This window comes from Alosa sapidissima, chromosome 1, assembly GCF_018492685.1.
Source record: "Alosa sapidissima isolate fAloSap1 chromosome 1, fAloSap1.pri, whole genome shotgun sequence".
Classification (NCBI taxonomy): domain Eukaryota; kingdom Metazoa; phylum Chordata; class Actinopteri; order Clupeiformes; family Clupeidae; genus Alosa; species Alosa sapidissima.
In genome coordinates, this window is record NC_055957.1 from 51231688 (window position 1) to 51252275 (window position 20588).

Consider the following 20588-nt stretch of genomic DNA (forward strand, 5'->3'; position numbering starts at 1 on the left):
GACCACCGTGCGCCAGCCGGGGCAGATTGAGTTTCACTTGGCAGGGCCCGCCGGAGCGCCCCGCGATCACCGCCGTGGAGGAAACCCTCTTGAAATGAGTTCAGAGGCAATACGCCGGCCCTCCCCAGCCCAGCGTCTCTCCTGTGCTCACAACAGGCCCTCGGTATATCCTAGGAGCACTAATTTGGGATTACAACAGAGGTGCAGGGGCTAGTGTTTGGACACGACGATGCCTTTGAACTGGAACGTCATATGATTAATAGTCTCCGGGCTTTTTTGGGTGTTTTGTCTTCACAAAGAGCAAGGGAAGTGGACTGGTGTTGGAGAGGCCACTGTAAGGTTATGTTGATGTTGGATGGGGCAGCTGCGACGGAGGTGCGTTCATAGCGCTCACAGTGGAGTAGTAGCTTGTGCTCTGGCCGCAAAGTACAGCAGGAATTCACATTGTCTACCACGCTGTTACTAACTATATATGGTAACTAAGTCTATCTGTTTACAGAGCCTGCTCTTTTCCAAGCTTTTCACATGACAGACGTTCCTCCATTGTCCATCTTGGTCTTTGGAGACACTAGTCACCTGAACTAGGTATTCCTGTTATGAAGAACAAATAAATACCACATACAAATGAATTAAACCACCTCTACCGACTCCTTGTGACATTGCCTGTTTCAGGTGGTGAGGATGGAAGAGCCATTAGCGTCAGGGCTGTTCTCTTTTGGCTGCTGGAAAGAATGTCTCTTACTGCAGCATGGAGAAATGCACCTCATGGTGAGGAGAATTCCGCTGCCTAAAAACAGGGGCAGGACGGAGTGAACACATAACTGGCGTGGTTAGGAGCAGCCATGCAATAAGAGGAAGTGGCGGCGGTCTCGTCTGACCACAGATACATGAGATCCGGCGTTGCCTTTCCAGCGGATGGTGCAGAGACACCAGGGATTTCACTGGCCTTGACTTACAAGTCTGTTTACACCATGGCCCTGTGGTGAGCGGCTCCTGCCTTACAAGAGACGTCTCCATTGATGGTAAATCAATCAACTGTCCTGGGAAAATTTCTGCTAGGGTTGTTGTGCGTGGAGGTTGAACTTTGGTTCAGAACAGTAGAATGTCAGGTGACCTCTGTGTCTCAGAGTATGTATTTTTATGACACCGACCGTAAAAGCTTTACCTTGCCAATTCATATTTTGGTAAAAAAAAAAAAAGCACAGAACTTTTCTTCCCTAACTGTGTGAGTTAGCAGGTGAGATGCTCTCGTGATAAGAGGAAACATTGGAAGCACATGGAAACGCAAACAGTTCTTGTGAACGGGCCTCTTTTCCTTGTTCTTTTCCCAAGGCCAGAGAAAAAGCACAGCTCGTCCATTATTTCAGCACCATTAGAACATGTCTCAATGCAAGAGCTTGGGCCTTTGAGTCATGTCCTGGCTGGCTTCTCTCAACTGCAGGTGCTGCTTCCTCTCCCCTTTTCTGTGGGAGGGTTGAGTTTCAGGAAATAGGGCTTGTTGGTTAATGCTGGAGCTGGGTGGGAGGGAGGGAAGGAGGCATGGGGACAAAACAAGGGTCTGGAGGGTGGAGTCCACATGGCAACCTGGGGGCCACACTGCACTTTACGGTAAGATAAGGCACTTCTCTACTAATTGCCTCTGTTCTTATGAGACTTCCAAAAAGAGATGCTTATGAGTATTGCCTCATGCTGTGGCTTGACAAATAAAATATATATATATATATATATATATAAAAAGATTTGTTCACGTCCTTCCATTTGTTCTTGTCTTTGGGAAATCGATTTTTTTAGGTCTGGTCAAGCTTAACCATCCGAGCTAGTACGTCTTCTTTGTGTTGTGGCAACGCTGCTCTCGCCGTACCAGAGAGTGTTCTCGGTGCTTTTCCTGCTGCTGGGAAACCGAATGGAGATGAACATGATATCATCAGCCTCCTGCACATATTATTGTTGCCTTTTCTTCAGTACTAAATGTGCCTGTGTTGTTTTGTTTCAATTTATTCAAGAGAGGCCCTCTTTTCATCTCAGCTTGAGGGAGGCGGCGCTGCACACGGCCCCGGCCAAGACAAACTCTCCCCCAAAAGAGCTGTCCCTCTCACGTTCGCCGAAAACAAGGGGGCACAGTTCAAGCTCTCAGATACAGTATCTATGTTCGTGCATTTTAATGATTATGCGGTATAGACACGCATGACTAAAGATTGGGCCGAGTTCTCCGGGTTTCACTCATCCACGTGTGCAAACACACTGCAGGCGTTTTCAGACGGAAAAGAACGCATGCGCTCCGTTTAGGACCGCCCTCGATGGGTTAGCCCTGTGTGGTCCGGGACATTACTTAACATAGAGCTGTTGACATATAATGAAATAGTGGCTGGCCGCCAACAACTCTCAGCACAGTGAATGTAGATAGGTTCCCTGGGTTTCACCCTGACTGCATAGCTGTGAACGCAAGGCCCCCGGTGGCACAGTAGGGGGCAGCAGTGACTACATCAAACTAACACTGGCAATCGATACCTACACACCTCAGTGACTACATCAAACTAACACTGGCAATCGATACCTACACACCTCAGTTACAAGTGCATTTGGGTCTCTTTTTTTTTCTTTTCCAACCTGAAATAGTAAGCTATGTCACTCAACATTTAGACAGAGATCTTTGTTATCCACAGTGCAAATTTTACAGTAGTGGTAATCAATGCTGATTGCCCCACCCTACTGTCCATGCGCAATCTCTCTGGCGATGAGCTGGCCCAAGAGAGTGGAGATGTATGAAGCATGCACTCTGGCGAACAGGTTGAAGGGTGGAAGCAATTTATCTGGCAAATCTCAGAGCCATTAGACTCGCATCACTCCATTAGGCCATCACTATTGTTCCTCCGTTTTATTCCATTCTCGGGTTTATTTTTCTGTCTGGGTTATAATCTAAATTTAAAGAGGGGCTGATTTTGGACCTTTCTGCTCTCTATTCTTACACATGGAAATTCACGGAAGACGTGGTAATGGAAACCTATTCTTTGTGTCGGACCTATATTGATTTTTTTTTTCTTCAGAGACGTCTTCTGCTTCTTCATGCTCTGTAAATGAAAACATAATGGTCAGGAGTGGACCTTTGGCAAGTGCATGGGCTCCTTCTCTCTCTCTCTCCCCTTTGTGTGATGACTGGATTATGTATTCATTAAAATCACATCTATACAGCTCCCCAAACAGGTTGTCAGGCGATGAGCCAGCTCCCACCGCATCAGTATTTTTACGAGTGGGCCCCCCAGAAACCTTCAGCGAGACTGTTTTTAGTGGCCCTCGTGCAAATGGAAACACTTAGCTCCCACAATAAATTACTCACCGAGTGATGCCATACTCCTCTGGCCCCTCAGGTTCTGCCACTGCCTGAGCCCTAAAGACACTCTGGAGTGTGTGTGTGTGTGTGTGTGTGTGTGTGGGGGGGGGGGGTATTCATTGCCAGGATGGAGATAAGATTACAGGATTCTGAAGGTCTTGTTTGAGTGGAAGGGGTGGAGGACACAACTGTGTCAGAGTGGTTAACAGTGGACGTCATCACAGTGACCCAGTCACTGTGTTTGCCAAGAGAAAGAAGCAATGCTGTGACCATGCTGTTAGGGTTGGTGTCACGCTACAAGCCGTCCACCTCATGGAGAACAGCATAAGGATCAGTTATGTGGCCTTTGGGCTGGACTTTAGGGTCATTCAAGGATAACAATGACCATGTCAGTGACAGTGTTTAGCGGCAATTGAGCACCAGTGTCTTGAAGGTAACTGCTTTGGAGTAAAACAACTTTGGAAAGATCCTCTTGGTATTTCCCCATATGGGTCTTTTGGTGTGTGTATGTATATATATATATATATATATATATATATATATATAAATATCAGTTCTCAGCCAGTTTTACAAGATGCAATCTAGTGGTCATTGACTGGTTGGGTCAAAAGGTGTGTCAAAACTAAGTATGTACATTGCTACAAGTGGCAAGCGTATTACCATGTCATGTTATCAGATGATAACATGCATGCCATTCTTTTATTATTGCTTTGTTGTAGGGCCCTTGATCATCAAAGCTGTTTAAAGAATAGCCAGATAACCTTCTTTACTAGGTATTTCTCTATGATAGGAAAAAAATGCAACTTAGTAGGTTTACAGAGCTTTGTACAGGACTAGACATAGCATTTAAGATAATAAAAATAAATATGTCATTAGAAGTTTGGGTAACGCTTTAGAATAACATGTGCTTATTAGGTATTAACAGTGCATAATAAGCAGTTAACAATACATTACTAACAGTTAGTTAACTGTTGTTATCCTTTAATAACATTAACTAACTGTTAACATACAGCTTGTAAGTGTTAATAAGCAGCCTTTTAAGTTACTTACAAGCATATTTGTTAACAGTTGTAAGTGTTGACAAGCAGCTTGTTAATGCTTGTTAATGGTGTATAAGACAAAGAGTTGGATAACTAATACGCTTATAAGACCTTTCTTACCTATTTGTAGTAAATTTTGCAGCCCCCCAATCTAAAGCGAGGACCATGTAGCCTATAGCTCCACAAGTCCGACCTTCTATCTCTAGGGTCATTCCACGTCAGTTCAACCAGGGCCCACGCACTTAGGTCTCAAAAAATTCTGAAAAAATTACCAGGTGTACCTATGTTACCCAGGAGACACAATGTAAAATTACTCTTATGTAAGATCAATACTTTCCAAGATACAGCCAGTTTTACAGGGGAAGGGGGGTGCTGATTTTGTTCGGCCTCTTTTTTTTGTCAAAGTTCACAAGCCCAAAGCGCAAGAACTAAATCATGTAGGAGGCTCAAATTTTGCATGCTGGTACATAAATAGGAATAGTATGTAGCAAAATCTGGATAATCCTGCATGGTCATAGCTGTCCCTCAAAGTTGATACAAATTATATTGGAGTTTTTGGCTGGGCTCTGTTTAAGCCTTCAGAAGACATATTTGTACTCAACATAGGCTCTTGATTTATTTTCCTTACTGAGATAAGTAGAAACACTCTCACAAAAAGCAATGAACAGAAGACAAATCCCTTCAGGGTCTGAACAGCAGACCTCACAAGTCATCATTTTGGTTATCATTTTCAGAGCACCCAAACACCTTGTGGGAATATACATACTATTCCTATTTATGTACCAGCATGCAAAATTTGAGCCTCCTACATGGTTTAGTTCTTGCGCTGTGGGCTTATGAACTTTGACAAAAAAAAGAGGCCGAACAAAATCGACACCCCTCCTCCCCCTGTAAAACTGGCTGTATCTTGGAAAGTATTGATCTTACATAAGAGTAATTTTACATTGTGTCTCCTGGGTAACATAGGTACACCTGGTAATTTTTTCAGAATTTTTTGAGACCTAAGTGCGTGGGCCCTGGTTGAATTGACATGGAATGACCCTCTATATATCTACTGTATCTATCTATCTAGCTTGATTTAGCTGTGAGACATGCACCTTCAAAATTGCTGTTAAAAGAGCCTTTCCAGGTTTCTTATACATTGACGTGCTAATGTCTGTCATTCAAGATGAACTATCATATTTATATTCAATATAAACAATGTTTATTGATATATTGATTACTTTGATGTGCATCTTTTATGTGCATAAGTGTATGTGTATGTGTGCGTGTGTGTATGTGTACAGCTGGGGGTCCACATCTGGCATTGGCATTGTTTATCAGCTCGACTGCAGTCTTTGCACCCGTAGCTTTGGGGAAGGCCTAGAATAGCCTTTCCCTGCCCATGGGAAATAGAAGGGCTAAATTAGACCTGTCAAAAAGCAGTCGACCCTTCCAAAACGAAATAGTCAACTGAGAAAGACTCTGAAATACAGACCTGTGTTGCTATTGTAGCTGCGCTTTGTTAGCATTGTGCATTAGTTGAGACTGGTACGGGCGTACGTCTCCAAACACAGCTGACGGCGGAGTTTACATTTCAGCAGGATGACGGTGCACGCAGCGCTTGGGTGAGACTTGGGAAAATTCTTGAAGCCTGGAAGGTCCCCGGCCCACCGCCAGTAGGGTAAGCAAAGCTCCCACCAGGTGACCTGAGTGAAGTCACTGCTCAGATACCTCTCCAAGCCCCAGCCCTGGAGGGAGCATTCCAGAGCACAGCGACCAGGTACAACGCCACAGGATGGAGGAGATCAGTATTATGACACACAAGCTAGTCAGTGTCTTGGTGTTCCATTCCTGTTCCTGAGTGCTATTTGGAGTTAGCTTTAGCTGATTAGTTGCTAACTCTGTCTGTTAAAAGGTTGGAGTGGACAGCTCTGGCCAGGGAAAACAAAAGAGGTTTTGGTGAGGGCTTTCTAAATGTAGATCTGTAAACTATCCAGGAATGGAGTGGGCCTGTTTGGAAGATATAGATCATGGGTCATCTATGCAAAAATATTCCCCAAAAGTGTTTTTTAAAATATTATACTCAAAATATTTTACAGATGAACTTTTGACTCACTTAAATAGGTTCTTAATTGAAATGGAAATCCGTCTTCAATAAAATGTCCTGTTTTTATACTGTGCTGTCAGTTAAATATCATGTTGGTTAGCTTGGCCCTCTACTTCAATGTATAGGGTTATGTTGTAGGTATTCTCATGTATACCATTGCTGTAGTATGCTTTGAAACATATATATTAATGGGTAAGGGTTTTTATTTGGAAAGGCCTTTTTCAACAGAAAAAGTGAATGCTTGCCAGCAACCTTCAACACTGAAATAGTATGACTGTGGTTGATATCGAACCATCTGCCCTGAAGGCACCAATATAAAAATATTATGAACCGAGGACACTCTGTGATTCCTAATGAAACTAGACCCCATGAACAAAATGCATAATAGGTGGTACACCCACCCACACCCTTTGAGAGAGAGAGAGAGAGAGAGAGAGAGAGAGAGAGAGAGAGAGAGAGATACTGACACAGTCAGGCCGTATGGTTTTATTTCAGTAAATGCTTGGAATTTTCAGGCAACACCTATTTAGTGGAAACTCCTCCTGTACTCCCATGTGTTTATGAAAGAGGTGGCGAGGGAAGCTGGCTGAGATGCACTGTGTGTGGCGAGGGCCCTCAAATCAGCTGTTGCTGGGAAAAGCTCAAGTGCCACTAATTAGACTCATTACCATATGTCACTACAAAGGAGAGAGAGAGAGAATGAGAGAAAGAAAGAAAAAAGGTTATGAACCCTCAAACTCATGTGTCTCGTGAGGCTGAGAGGAAAAAAGGAAAAACAGGCAATTGTATCATGACCATTGCCTATAATGAGTGGAAAACAATGACGTGGTCCATGGCACTCTCTCCCTGTTGAGGAAATGGAGTGTTCCTCAGGATATCACACAGGAATCCCCTTCAACTGAGGTAAACCATGGTGCCGTCAAAACACTGCTCTGTAATACCGCTGGCTGGTTTCAATTAGGGTGTAGAATATCCAAGACAATCCCCTCCTCTTTTAATGTGCATTTTTATGTGCACTCAAGTTTATTTGGACGGAAAATTTGTAGGTGGGGCTCTTGCTAATTGGTATGGAAAACTTGCACCTGTGGTTGACCAGTGTTTTGACAAAGTTAGGAACGTTGCATATTTGTGTATGGGTTCAACAAGGAGGAGTTCAATTGAACTCAAACAGGCTGGCAGGTCTCTTGGATAGGTTTGAAAAGATGGAGAGATACTTGGATGTTTCCCGTTAATGGAATGTGGGTGTGCTGGGTTGATCACAATGACATGGTCAAGTACAACATGTCAAAGATCCCATCACAAATCACTGAAATACATCACATACTGTACTACAATCGAGTAAAAATCAGGCCATGCATCTGGAAGAACATTAAATTAAAACACCTGAATTCGACTGTCCTCTATGATAGTCATACAGCAACACTGTGTTACTGCAGTATAGCTTAAGAGGAATTTCTGCCACAGAAAAATATATTTTTATATTTAAGAGGGAATCCCATGACGTAAATCATTCCTTTCATTTGGTGGAAGCAAAGCTAAAGAAGTGGAGTTATATGTGACACTGTGCGTCACTCTCCCTCCTCCGCCTCTGGGCTTCTGACCTTGACAAGTTTATCCTGTGTCCTGCAGTTTGCTTTCTGTGTTTTCTGGGATTTGTGGTGGCCTTTAATCTCCAAATTAGAGAGTGGAGTCATTAGGCAAATATTCCAGACATGTAAGCAGAAAATGGAGGCCATTCCTCTCTGGATGGAAAAGGGAATCGGAAAGAAAGATTAGCCGCTTGCTAGTTTGTATGGGATTCTTTACGACCAAAGGGAAACATGTTCTCATATATGACACATTTACTGTATGACATGACGTGTTTTAAGAGAACAGAAATAAAACATTTTATCCTAAATCATCACGTCCTTTCCTCTGGGATAACCTCTGATGTTATTTTATCCGTTAAATATCAGTCAGTTAGGTAGATTATGGACATAATCACAATAAAAATGAGGCCACATTTCTGTCTATCACTCAAACATCACTCATATTGTCAATAATTGCTGCTATATTTCACCGCACAACACAGTCGGGAGTCCATCTTCATAGAGCCTTGCGTTCCATGTTGGTATGGTTATGGTTGTTTCAGACATACACAGAAAAGGTGTTCAATTATTTGTGGTATAGAGCAGTGGTTCTTAACTGGTCTGACTTTGGGACCCACAATTTACCATGTTCATTTAGTCGCGACCCATATTTGTTTTTAGTGTTCAAGCCAACAGATAAGGTGAGCTACATGGTAAGACACACAAAGTGCCTGTAGGCCTACAGTACTTGTTTGGAGCATGCTGATGTTTGGCATTACATTTCAAGATATTAGGATATTAAATCTGACAAAGTAACAGTTAAAATGGGTGATTAAAAAAAATAATAATAATTACCCACAAGCTCCTTGACCCACCCAGAATAGTTCCGCGACCCACTTTTGGGCCCTGACCCACCAGTTAAGAAACACTGGTATAGGGGATTTCTCACAATAAGCAATCAAGCCTATTTCACATTACACAACATGACGTGAGAATGCACAATTTACTTGTGGCGGTCCCAAACATGCCGCATGTTGTACCCGCGATCCTTCACGATACAACATAGACTTGATCGGCCTCTGTGGCAGTGTATCTTTACTAGTTTGTGTACTTGCCAGCCTTGGTCCCCTGCTTCTGCTGCCAGTTCTGCATATCTTAACTTCTTAATTTCAAAGCTTACTCCATCACATCTTATCATTTCTTAGAATATGCTTTAATCCTACATTTTAATAGACAATAATAATACATTAAAGGTGCTCTAAGCGATGTTACGCGGTTTCTAAGCTAAATCATTTTTTTTGTCACAAGCAGCAAAAAATCACCTCACCATCCTCTAGCAGGTGGAATAGCGGTCACCATCCTCTAGCTGGAATACACTGTAAAAAACGCAGTCCTGGACCATAAAAACATAACAAACTGTTCCAGTCAATCACAGACGAGATGCGCGTTTAGAAGAGTTTCAGTTGCACGGGAGGGAGGGAGAGGGAGTAGCGAGCTAGCTCTCTGTTTTGTTTGAACGTCAACAGAAGTGACGTTACCCAACATCACTTAGAGTACCTTTAACCTTTTAAGAGCATTAAAGGGGTGATAGAATGGATGAGCAGATAATTTTTCCTTGTTCTGTGATGTTAACACAGAAGGTCTGCAGCTTAGGTCAGTCAAAAAAATGCTCAGATGTTATTTCACAAGCCCAGTTACAACCCTATAACTAGATGCAGAACGGTACAAAATATGACCGTCGCCCAGTCCTGCACATTCTCGCCACAAAAATAAATCACGCTTGTCAATTTGTCTCCATCTCCTACTCCATCCTGTACTTTTGTGTATGTAAATGAATGTGTGCATAGTGTGTGTTTGTTTTAATGTATATATTATAGGAGTTCTGTTCTGATACGGAACTACTGAGGTGTCACTGACGCAGGTAGTGGCTAGGCTGACGCACTAGATGTTACCTGAAGTTACTTGCTGTGCTACTCTATTGACTTACTGTGAATTAAATTCAAACGCCTGTAAACGGTCTTCAAATTGAATCAAGGTGATCCATTTATTCCACAAGAGTCCATTATAATAGGTAAGGCAAAGTATTCACCAAACAGTCAACCGGAATGAGCAAGCATAGCGTTTCACTCCTTAGTGCAGCGTTAGTGGTAAAAACCCTTTGCTCTTCCGGGTCGGACACCTAACCCGAAACACGTTATTCCTACCTATATACCTGACAAATTGGTATGGAATATGCGCCACCCAGTGGAAAACAAAAACATTGCACTCAAAAAAGACACCATACATTTTGGCTCCTACACACCGGCCCCTAATTGTTAATGGCAGGCAGACACAACAATTCAAATAAATGAAAACAAAAAAGGAACCAAAATGTAGCAAAACACCAAGTGATAAGTACAATGCAATAACACATTCAGAATTATACCCCATATACTAAGCAGAGTTTGGTCACAGGTCTTTCAATGATGTTAGATTTTGTCTGCAACCTGTAGGGCTGCAGCTATTGATTCTTTTTGTAATCGATTAATCTAGCACTTTATCGATCGACAATTTTATATTTATTATATAAAAATTAACTTTTTTTTTTTGTATTTTTAAACAACCAAAACAAATAATGCATAATGAAAATGACATTGCTGTAAAATGATCAAGCAATTGGCACAGAGGTATTTATTCTAACTCCAACATTTGGCTCCAAATCTAAGCCCATTTATTGCAATTTACCCATTTAGTGTTTATAAGTGCCAGTGCCAACAATTAAATAATGTTCAAAATACTCTCTCTGTAAAATTGCAACCTCTTGTGCATGACTTAGCTGGGCGAACAAAGCTGTCCATACTATGTTGTGAAGTGCTGGGAGGGAGAAGAGGGAACGCAATGTAATGTATTAATATGCACAACAAGTTTCATGCTGTAATCTAGACCTGACATCAAAGTAAATATCTGTTTTATGTAGATTTCTACACCTGCAGCATTTGCCATTAGGCTACTAACAAATAATTTTACCATTAGGCTACTAAAAAATATTTTTGGGGGTGAGCCTATTTGCTGTGGTAACCTAGCAACCTGTGTGTGTGTGTGCACGCGTGCGGTGCGTGAGAGAAGATGAGGGTGCATGCATATGTATAAGAAGGGGTTCTTTTTAGGCATAACCTACTGTCTTGCAATTGAACGTGAATAAGTTTACTACTTAAAAACATCAAAGCTAAACATTATATCACGACATCGCTACAAATACAGTATGTGATTAAAATCAGCCAACATCAATGTAGGCTATAGGCTACGTAGATAGATAGATAGGCTAGATAGATTGATAGATAGCCTACTTTATTGACGTTTAGTGAAACATCATGGAGTGGATGTTTACGGTTCAGATGCTTGTTCTTTTCCTTTTTGAGTAATCATCCCAAAACTTTACTTGAAAACTTTATAGACATTCTCTGCCATTTATGGACATCTTGACTCCGCAATTCAGAATGTATCACGATTCACGCGCTAATGGTGTGCTTCCTGAACAACTGTCCGTGTGGAACAATCAGATTTTAGGAATTTCAGAAATTCAGGAATTTAACGAGGCTTCGAGGCAGGGTTTTTGCCTCGAGTAATTTTTGTAATCGAGTTATTCGAGTAACTCGATGAATCGTTTCAGCCCTAGCAACCTGACAGATCGTACCAGGCCCTGCCTATCAGGAAATACCTCAAGCACCCTGGCAAGTGGCCAAGATCCACGGGGGGCAGAGGCATCCATGATGACAACTATGTCTCCAGCTTTCAAACTCCTCTTCTTCTCATTCCATCTCTGTCGTTCTTGGAGCAAAGGCAGATATTCATCTCTTCCAGAACAAATCCGCAATATATTGCACTTGCCTCCATCTTCGTCTGACATACTGGTCGGGTGGTGGTTGGGTGTGAGCGGTTCCAAATCGGTTGGGTCATCGGAGTGATTGGTAAGAGGTCTGTCATTCAAGATAGCTTCTGCCTCACAAAACACTTTATGCAAAGAGTCATCATCCAGTGTCTGCCGACATACCACTGAACTTAGGATCCTTCTCACCATGCGGATCATCCTCTCCCATACACCACCATGATGTGAGCCTGCTGGTGGGTTGAAACTCCAGCGTATTCCAACTTGTGAGAGGACTACTGCAATGCGCTGATGGTTGAGCGCAGCTATTGCTTCTCTCAGCTCCCTGTCTGCTCCAACGAAGTTGGTACCGTTATCTGAGATCAGGTGAGTCACTTACCCTCTCCTGCTTATGAAGCGCCTCAGAGCGTTGATGCAGGCATCTGTCTCCAGGGAAACTGCCACCTCCAGATGGACCGCTCTGCTGGCTAAGCAGGTAAATAAGGCTCCATACCGCTTGTAAGTTCCTCTTCCTTTCCTTACTTCCACAGGACCGACGTAGTCTACCCCAGTGTTTCTGAAGGGGGGTAAGTCTGGCTGAATCCGCACTTCTGGACGATCCGCCATCTTTTGTTCCAGGAGACGTCCGTTGTAGCATTGACAGAAGCTGCATTCTGAAATTACTTTCCTGACAGCTGCATTTGCCTTGGTAATCCAGAATTTCTTCCTTACGGAAGACAAAGTGTGTGTGCGACCAGCATGACCTAGGCTCTGGTGAACATGTTTGAGGATGAGTGCTGCGAGGTGCTGCTCTTTGCTGAGGATAACGGGGTGTTTTGACTCATCAGGCATTGCTGCTCTACTCAGCCTTCCTCCAACTCTTACTAGGCCATCGACCAAGACTGGGTCAAGCTTATATAGAGAACTTTGGCAATCTCTATCATGTCCAATCTCCTTGAACTGCTGCTGCTGGCAATAGCGAACGACTGCATTCTCTGCCTCCAGCAGATCGTCTACCGTCAGGATGCTACCCCTGGGTGTTGCAGTGAAACTTTGGCCATCAGCTGCACTTGACTGGATTGTCACAGGCCCCTTCAGCCATTTTCTCCAGCGAGCCTTCTCCAATAGAATGGCCTTCAAAAGGAGAAACCAAGCCGCTGCTTTCTTGAGCCTCTTCCAGTCAGAGAAATAACTAATGAGCTGGTCAGTTGATGTAACAGCATTGCACACATTGATTGCATTCGTGGCTGCCTCTCTCTTCACCTCCTTGTCATCAGCACTCAGGGAAACATCAAAGGCATTGTTAGGCCAGTCCTCCTCATGTCTCCAAAGAAATGCAGGCCCTTCCCACCACCTACTGGTCTTCAGGAAGCCTGCCACCTTCAATCCCCTTGACGCGTCGTCCGGTTCATGACTCCGGTCCAGTCATCCGGTTCCTGACAGTGGAGATCCTGTTGGCCACGAATGTGTGAAATCTCCGATCCTCATTCTTGATGTATTTGAGGACCGAAGTACTGTCTGTCCAGAAGACAGAATCCTCAAATGTCCACTTCAGTTCTTCCTTCAACATCGAGTCCATCCGCACAGCGAGAACTGCTGCAGTCAGTTCAAGCCGGGGAATAGTGACTGCTTTCAGTGGTGTAACTCTGGCTTTGCCAAGGAGAAAGGAGACCTGTACTTTACTTTGCCCATTCAACAGGTATGTCACGGTCCCATAACCATCTTCGCTGGCGTCGGCAAAGTGATGTAGTTGGGCTCGAGCAACCTTGCCATACGTCGCTGGTTTGACACACCTGGATATTTTGAAGGTGTTGAGCAGGTCCAAGTCCTCCAGCCATGAGTTCCACTGACATAAGATGTCAGGTGGTAAGGAATCGTCCCATCCGCATCCTTTTCTGCATAGCTCCTGTAGCATGATCTTTGCAGGCAGTGTGACTGGGGCCAGAAAACCCAGAGGGTCGTACACTGAGCTGATGGTGGACAACATACCACGTCTGGTAAGTGTCTGCTGCTTCAATTCGATCTTGAATCGGAATGAGTCTGTTTCCACGCACCAGAGTAGACCTAGAGCTCTTTCTACTGGCAGCTTGTCACGGTCCAGATCCAGTTCCTTTAAATCCTTAGCCCTTCTTTCTGATGAAATGGCTTGCAAGACACCACAACTGTTGCTGACAAACTTCTCCAGGGTGAAGCCTCCCTTCTGGCACAGTGCAGTCAGGTCCTTGATTGTCTGAATGGCATCTGCTTCTGTGGCAGAGCTTTTCAAGTAGTCGTCGACATAAAAGTTTTACTTGACAGACTGACATACAGTAGCAGGGAACTCCGACTGGTGGTCCTCAGCATTTTTTCTCAGTGCGTAGCTAGCACAGCTTGGCGAGGATACTGCACCGAACAAGTGCACGGTCATCCTATATTGCCTCAGCTCCTGAGTGATGTCTTCCTCTGCGACCTTTACTTGATGGAACATCGCCTGTATATCACCCATAAACGCCACAGGTTCCTCTCTGAAGCGCAGCAGGACTCCCAGTAATGAGCTTGTGAGGTTAGGCCCTTGAAGCAGCTCTTTGTTTAAACAAGCTCCTTGGTAGGTGACACCACAGTCAAACACCACCCGAAGGGTACCTTTCCTTGGGTGGTGGACTGAGTGATGTGGGATGTACCATACTCTACCAGGTTCGCCTTGAAGCTTTGGCAGTAGCACGGGTTCTGCATAGACGTTGCTGATAAGGCCATTCACAAACTCAGCATACTCCTTGTGCAAGCCTTGGCTATTGAGGAACCTTCTCCTCAGGCCCTGCATCCGCTGGTTCACCACGGCGATATTGTTGGGCAGAGAAACCTCATTTCTCTTGAAGGGCAACTTCAGGCAGTACTTTCCATCCTGCAGCTTTGCTGATTGATCCATGGTTTCCATAAACCTCATGTCATCTCTGGACATTTCCTTTTCCTCCGAAGCCCTTTCAGTGAAGTCGTGGTTGTATTGACTAACCAGCATTTGTTCAAGTGTTTGAAGCGAGATGCGGTTCACTGTGGCGGAGGGTGCAGGCGCGCCACTGCTTCCACTCAGTGGGCCATTGACTACCCATCCTAGCACGGTCCTGATGGCATAGGGCCCGTGGTCACGGCTACTGATGACTTCCCAGGGCTCTAATACCCTGAGTGCATTGGTGCCAATCAACAAGTCAACGTTTGCCTTCACACTTGAGATGCGCACTTTCGACAGGTAGGGCCACCTGGCCAGATCCTTAGATGTAATCATCTTCTCCACAGTTCCTTCTGTTCCTTCGCATTTCCTTCTGTGTGAAGACTTCAGGCAAGGGATAGAAGTTGTTACTGTCCACCTCAGACACCTCTAGACCAGACCATGACCTTTTCTTGTCCCATTGTCCTCAACAGGAAGCTGGTTTTCTTGCCTGTGATCTTCAGTTTTTGCATGAGATGTTCAGAGCAAAATGTAGCCGAGCTACCAGGGTCTAGAAAGGCATATGTTATAATGCGGCTTCCCTTTGCAGACTTCAGCTTCACAGGCAGAATGGACAATACACATTGGTCTCTACCGGCCCCTGTATGCCCACATGTTTCACTGGAGGACTGCTGAGTGTCAGCAGAATCCTTTGACTGTTCTGGGGTCTGTTGCTGTTTAATATGAAGCACAGTTGGATGAGGCTTTCCACAGGTTTGACATGTCGAGCGCTCCTCACAGTCTTTGCTCATGTGTCCAGGACGTAAACAGGAGAAGCAAACGCCTTTTTGCCTCAAGAGAAGAATTTTGTCTTTGTGTTTCTTTTCTCTGAACTGCCTGCATTCCTCCACCAGATGGCGACGATCACAGCACAGGCACCTCACTTCCTCCACATCTTGAGTCTGTTCCTTGCCATCATCAGCCACATCCGTTGCAGCAACAATGTTTCCCCTTACATTGCCCCTGTGCTGTGACTTGAACGTTGACGGTGGCCTTGTAGTAGATGAGGCGGAGGGTGGATCCTGAATATCGCCGAACAAGGGGTCGGACAGAATTTTGACACGCCGTTCAATGAACCGCACCAGGTCAAAGATGTGGGCTCTATCATGAGTTTTCCCCATGATGTCATGTGCTGTAGTGCGCCACTGTTCTCTCAATTTAAATGGCAGCTTAGAGAGAATGATCCTCATGTTTACAGGCATGTCCAGTTCCTGTACATAACTCAATTCCTGCATAACATTACAACAGCCACGTAAAAACAAAGAGTAGGCCTGCAGTGCCTTCATATCCTCCGCTTTAACAGCTTGCCAGGCCAAAGCCTTCTTCATGTAGGCTGTTGCCAACTTGTATGGGTTGCCAAAGTGTTCAGTGAAGAGGCCCTTTGCCACTACATGCCCACTCTCGGGCACCATATGCTGGCAGCTGCGCACCAATTCCTGGGGTTGACCTCTAGTGAACTGTTCTAGATAGTAAAGGCAGTCTCCCTTTTCAGCCTTACTCTCCACGCCCTGTTCGAAAGCCTTCATTAACGGCTGAAACTGGAGAGGGTCACCATAAAACACTGGTATCTCTCTTGATGGTAGAGATGAGATGCGCTGTTCTTGAACCAGAGCGGCTGTGATGTCATTTTGCCTTTTCATTATTTCCAGTAGGTCAGGTGAGTGTGTTGTGTTGTGTGAGGCATTACTGGTAGGAGGTGGTTGTACAGCCCTTGCATGCTGTCGATGTGCTCCTTGTGATGTTCCATGTTGTAGCTGAGGCATAGTGTGTTTCAGAACATCGTTGCACCACTGCTCAGTTTGTTTTCTGCATTCTTCTGTTGACAGTATGTTGTTAGGTGGTAGTGGGCCTTTGGTAGACACATGTTGCGTTTGCTGTGGTAGACCAGGTTTGTACTCCATTGCATTGGGGTTAAGGTTAACCACTTTCACTTTCTCCTTATGCAGATACGAGTTCATGCCATCTGAGTGTGCTGCTGAGTGACTCCTTCTGTCTGAGGCCTGTAGCACGGCTAATTTAGCTTCTGTTGCAGCCAACTCTGCGTCCAGATCAAGCTGCTCCTTTCTCCTCCTCAGCTGTTGCTCCTGCTCCTCAATGGCATGTTTCTCCTTAAACTGATCCTGTAATGAGTCATTTAACCATATACCGACTTACGAAGATGATTAATTAACACGAAAACGTTGCCTGGTGTCCCTTTAAGAGTTGTAGCGCTACAATACCTCTTTCGTCGGGCGCCTGCAGTCATCAGCTGGTTGTTGGATGCTCTGGAGTATTCGTTTCCCCATCAAACGAAACTCCTTGTCATTGCCCACGATCAAACAAATAATCCACAACGAAAGCTCTTCATGCTCCTAAATCCACAAGCGCAGAAGACTCCGACGTGCTTTCGTCGGGCGCCTGCAGTCATCAGTTGGTTGTTGGATGCTCTGAAGTATTGGCTTCCCCATCAAACGAAACTCCTTGTCATTGCCCACGAATTCAAACAAATAATCCACAACGAAAGCTCTTTATGCTCCTAAATCCACAAGCGCAGAAGACTCTATTATAGGACTAATATTATAGGAGTTCTGTTCTGATACGGAACTACTGAGGTGTCACTGACGCGGGTAATGGCTAGGCTGACGCGCTAGATGTTACCTGAAGTTACTTGCTGTGCTACTGTGAATTAAATTTAAACGCCTGTAAACGGTCTTCAAATTGAATCAAGGTGATCCATTTATTCCACAAGAGTCCATTACAATAGGTAAGGCAAAGTATTCACCAAACAGGGCCTGGTACGAGGGGGGGGGGGTTAAAAATGAAAATCAATGATTCCTTGTCATCTTGTGGGGATACCAAACCCACCAAATTTCGTGCAGTCCGGTCTCAATGTCCCGGGAGCTCAACAGTCCCACCCACCTCCGATTCCGGAACTAAGAATCCCATTAATTTTCTCCATTGAGAACTAGATTATACCCATAAAATCATAACCATGCACGGTATACTCAAAACCAGCTATGGCATGATTAAGCGGTTGTATATGCTCATATAGACATCAAAAGTTAATGGGGCATCAACTTTGTTTTGAGAAAATGTGTTTTATTCGTGGTTCCACACAAAAGTACTACACTACCCAAAATCCTAACGTGCAAAAGCCGATAAAAGCAGAGCCTTTTCGTGTGATCCCATTGTCCATCTTACTCATACAAGTAGTAAGTTGTTCGAAAAAATGGAAGTTATGCAAAATCACACAACGAAACGGCCATTTCATGTTGTCTATCGAGAAGCAATTGTAAGGATCTGTTCTTGTTTGGTTTCCCTGTCTAGTGTTTTTGTATTCCATTGTGTCTCCGTTGTTTACCTCCTGTGCCATGTGCTCCTGTGTTTACTTCCTTGGTCTGTCATGTGCTTCTTGTTCCTGATTTTCCTTGTCTCCGCCCCTCTCACCTGATCCTTATTAGTCTGTTAGTTTAATTATGGTTTTCACCTGTGTCTTGTTCCTTGTCCACCTGTGCCCCCAAACCCTCTGTCTCCCCTCAGTCTTTGTCGGTTATTAGTCGTGCATGTGGTTTGATAAAGTTCATATTACAGATGCCTGTATTTCTCCAAACGTGCCTCTCTTCAACTTGCCTTGCACTTCGGTCCAGCTCTCCCCAGCAACCGTGACAGCGATCTTGTTCAAACCAGAGGATCCCCAAGTTTGGCAGAGAGTTCTTAGAACTTGAAAACAAAGATGGTTGTGCCCTGTGTTTGTGTTAATAGGTTATTTTACTCTTCTTTTTACTGCTTAGCAAATGTGAATTCCAATGCCTCAATGGTAGGCGTATGTGTTATGTTGTCTTGTTCATGAAATGTTGTGGAATGTGTTGTTTATCTGTTGGTGTTGGTAAAAGTGGCTAGCAATGTTGCTGTGATGCTAAAAACAAACGCTAGACCACGCTATGTTACTTGATGTAAATACCATGCTCTCTTACTCATTGGGCCCTATTTTCCGACCGGACGCCTGGTGGAAAGCGGATTATCCCAGCGCAACGTTTATTCTTATCTTGCACGTCTTCTCTTTTTTTTTAGTAACGCGCCAAGGGGTGTGGCAATTAATGACCTAAGGAGGAGTCTGGCACGTTGTCTAAAAATCGCTATTGTACACTACCTAAAACGCATTATGCCACTGACCAAGACAAACCTGGTCAGAAGTCCATGGCGAGTTGTTAATATGTTATTTTAAGAGCGCATTATCAACAGTGATATGGGCAGGTGCAAAATGCACCATGCTTCTCTCATCCATGAATGCGCATCAGCGCACATGCTAAACATTACAAATTGCACGATAACAATGGGAAACATAATTAGAATAAAGATATTACGAAATACATCTCGCAATGAGTAGTAATTCACCATCATCATCAGCAAATTGGTAATGAAAAGAGAGGCAACTATGAAGCACAGCTGAAGATGCACTGTCACTAGATGTAAGTGTTATGTCCGTTCAGGATGCACTTACATGTATCTGTGTTTGCTTGGTAACGCTTGGAGTATGCAGCTGTTTTTGTCTGAAATTGTCAGTTTCGGTTTGTTGAAAGTAAAGTGACTTGCGTGCATAAACCTCTCGTCCAGTGTCCTTTTTATACACAACAGTAAGCAACTCCTCTGCAGGATAAAAAAAATGATTTAGTCATTCAAACATTTAAACATTAGTCATTCATACATTTGACTTTACGACGCTCTTAGGCTTAAGATGCTTTCGGGGAACTGGGCCCTGGGCTATTCACACCCTGTTACATAACAACAAAAACATGTTGCTCGCGTGCCCAAAAAACATGGCCGACATTCGTTTTTTCGTCATTAGAAAGTGAAGAATTCTGAACGGTTTCAGCACTAATATCTGTTCAAATTAAATATGAGATGGAAAAGTTGTGTTTTATTTTCATAATCTTTGTTCAGTGAACACATACAACCGTCAGTTTGTTAGCTAACAGAAATTTCGTGAATATGACGTTCAGGCCTATGAACTATAAGTTTACCTGCAAACTACACCTCTTTGTGGAAGCAGATAGTGCAGTGGTCATAGGTAAGGGCTGGCATGAGGGAGACCCGGGTTTGAATACCATGTGATGCGTTTTGGCAGAGTGAGTGTGCATGTGTACCAACGTCTCTAGAGAAAAGGCGCGCAATTTGAACAAGAAATCTGTTCTCAAACGGAAGTTTTGATTGCAACAATTAGCTAGTTCTTGCACCAGGGTGTAAATAGCATGCAGTACTATAAACACCAGGCTACGAATAGCATCCACTTCTAACTGTACATTGATGCAAACAGCATACCTTATTCAGAGTGTCTACACAGCTGAGCTATTCACACTCTGTTATGTAACAACAAAAAAAAAACATGTTGCTTGTTTTTTTTTTAGAAAAAAATATTACATTGTGTGATTAATATGCCAGATTAAATGCACAGGGGTGCAAGTAGCATACACTGATATTTGTACCAGACGGGGTACTAATAGGACACATTGCTATGTGCACCGGGGTACGAATAGCATGCATTGATATTTGTACCAGACGAGGTACTAATAGAACACATTGCTGTGTGCACCGGGGTACGAATAGCATACATTGATATTTGTACCAGACGGGGTACTAATAGGACACATTGCTGTGTGCACCGGGGTAAGAATAGAATTCACTTCTTATTGCACCAGGGTACGAATAGCATACACTGCTAATTGTACCAGGGGTGCAAATAGCCTTACCCTTTTTTTAAGAGGCAAGATCAAAAACAGT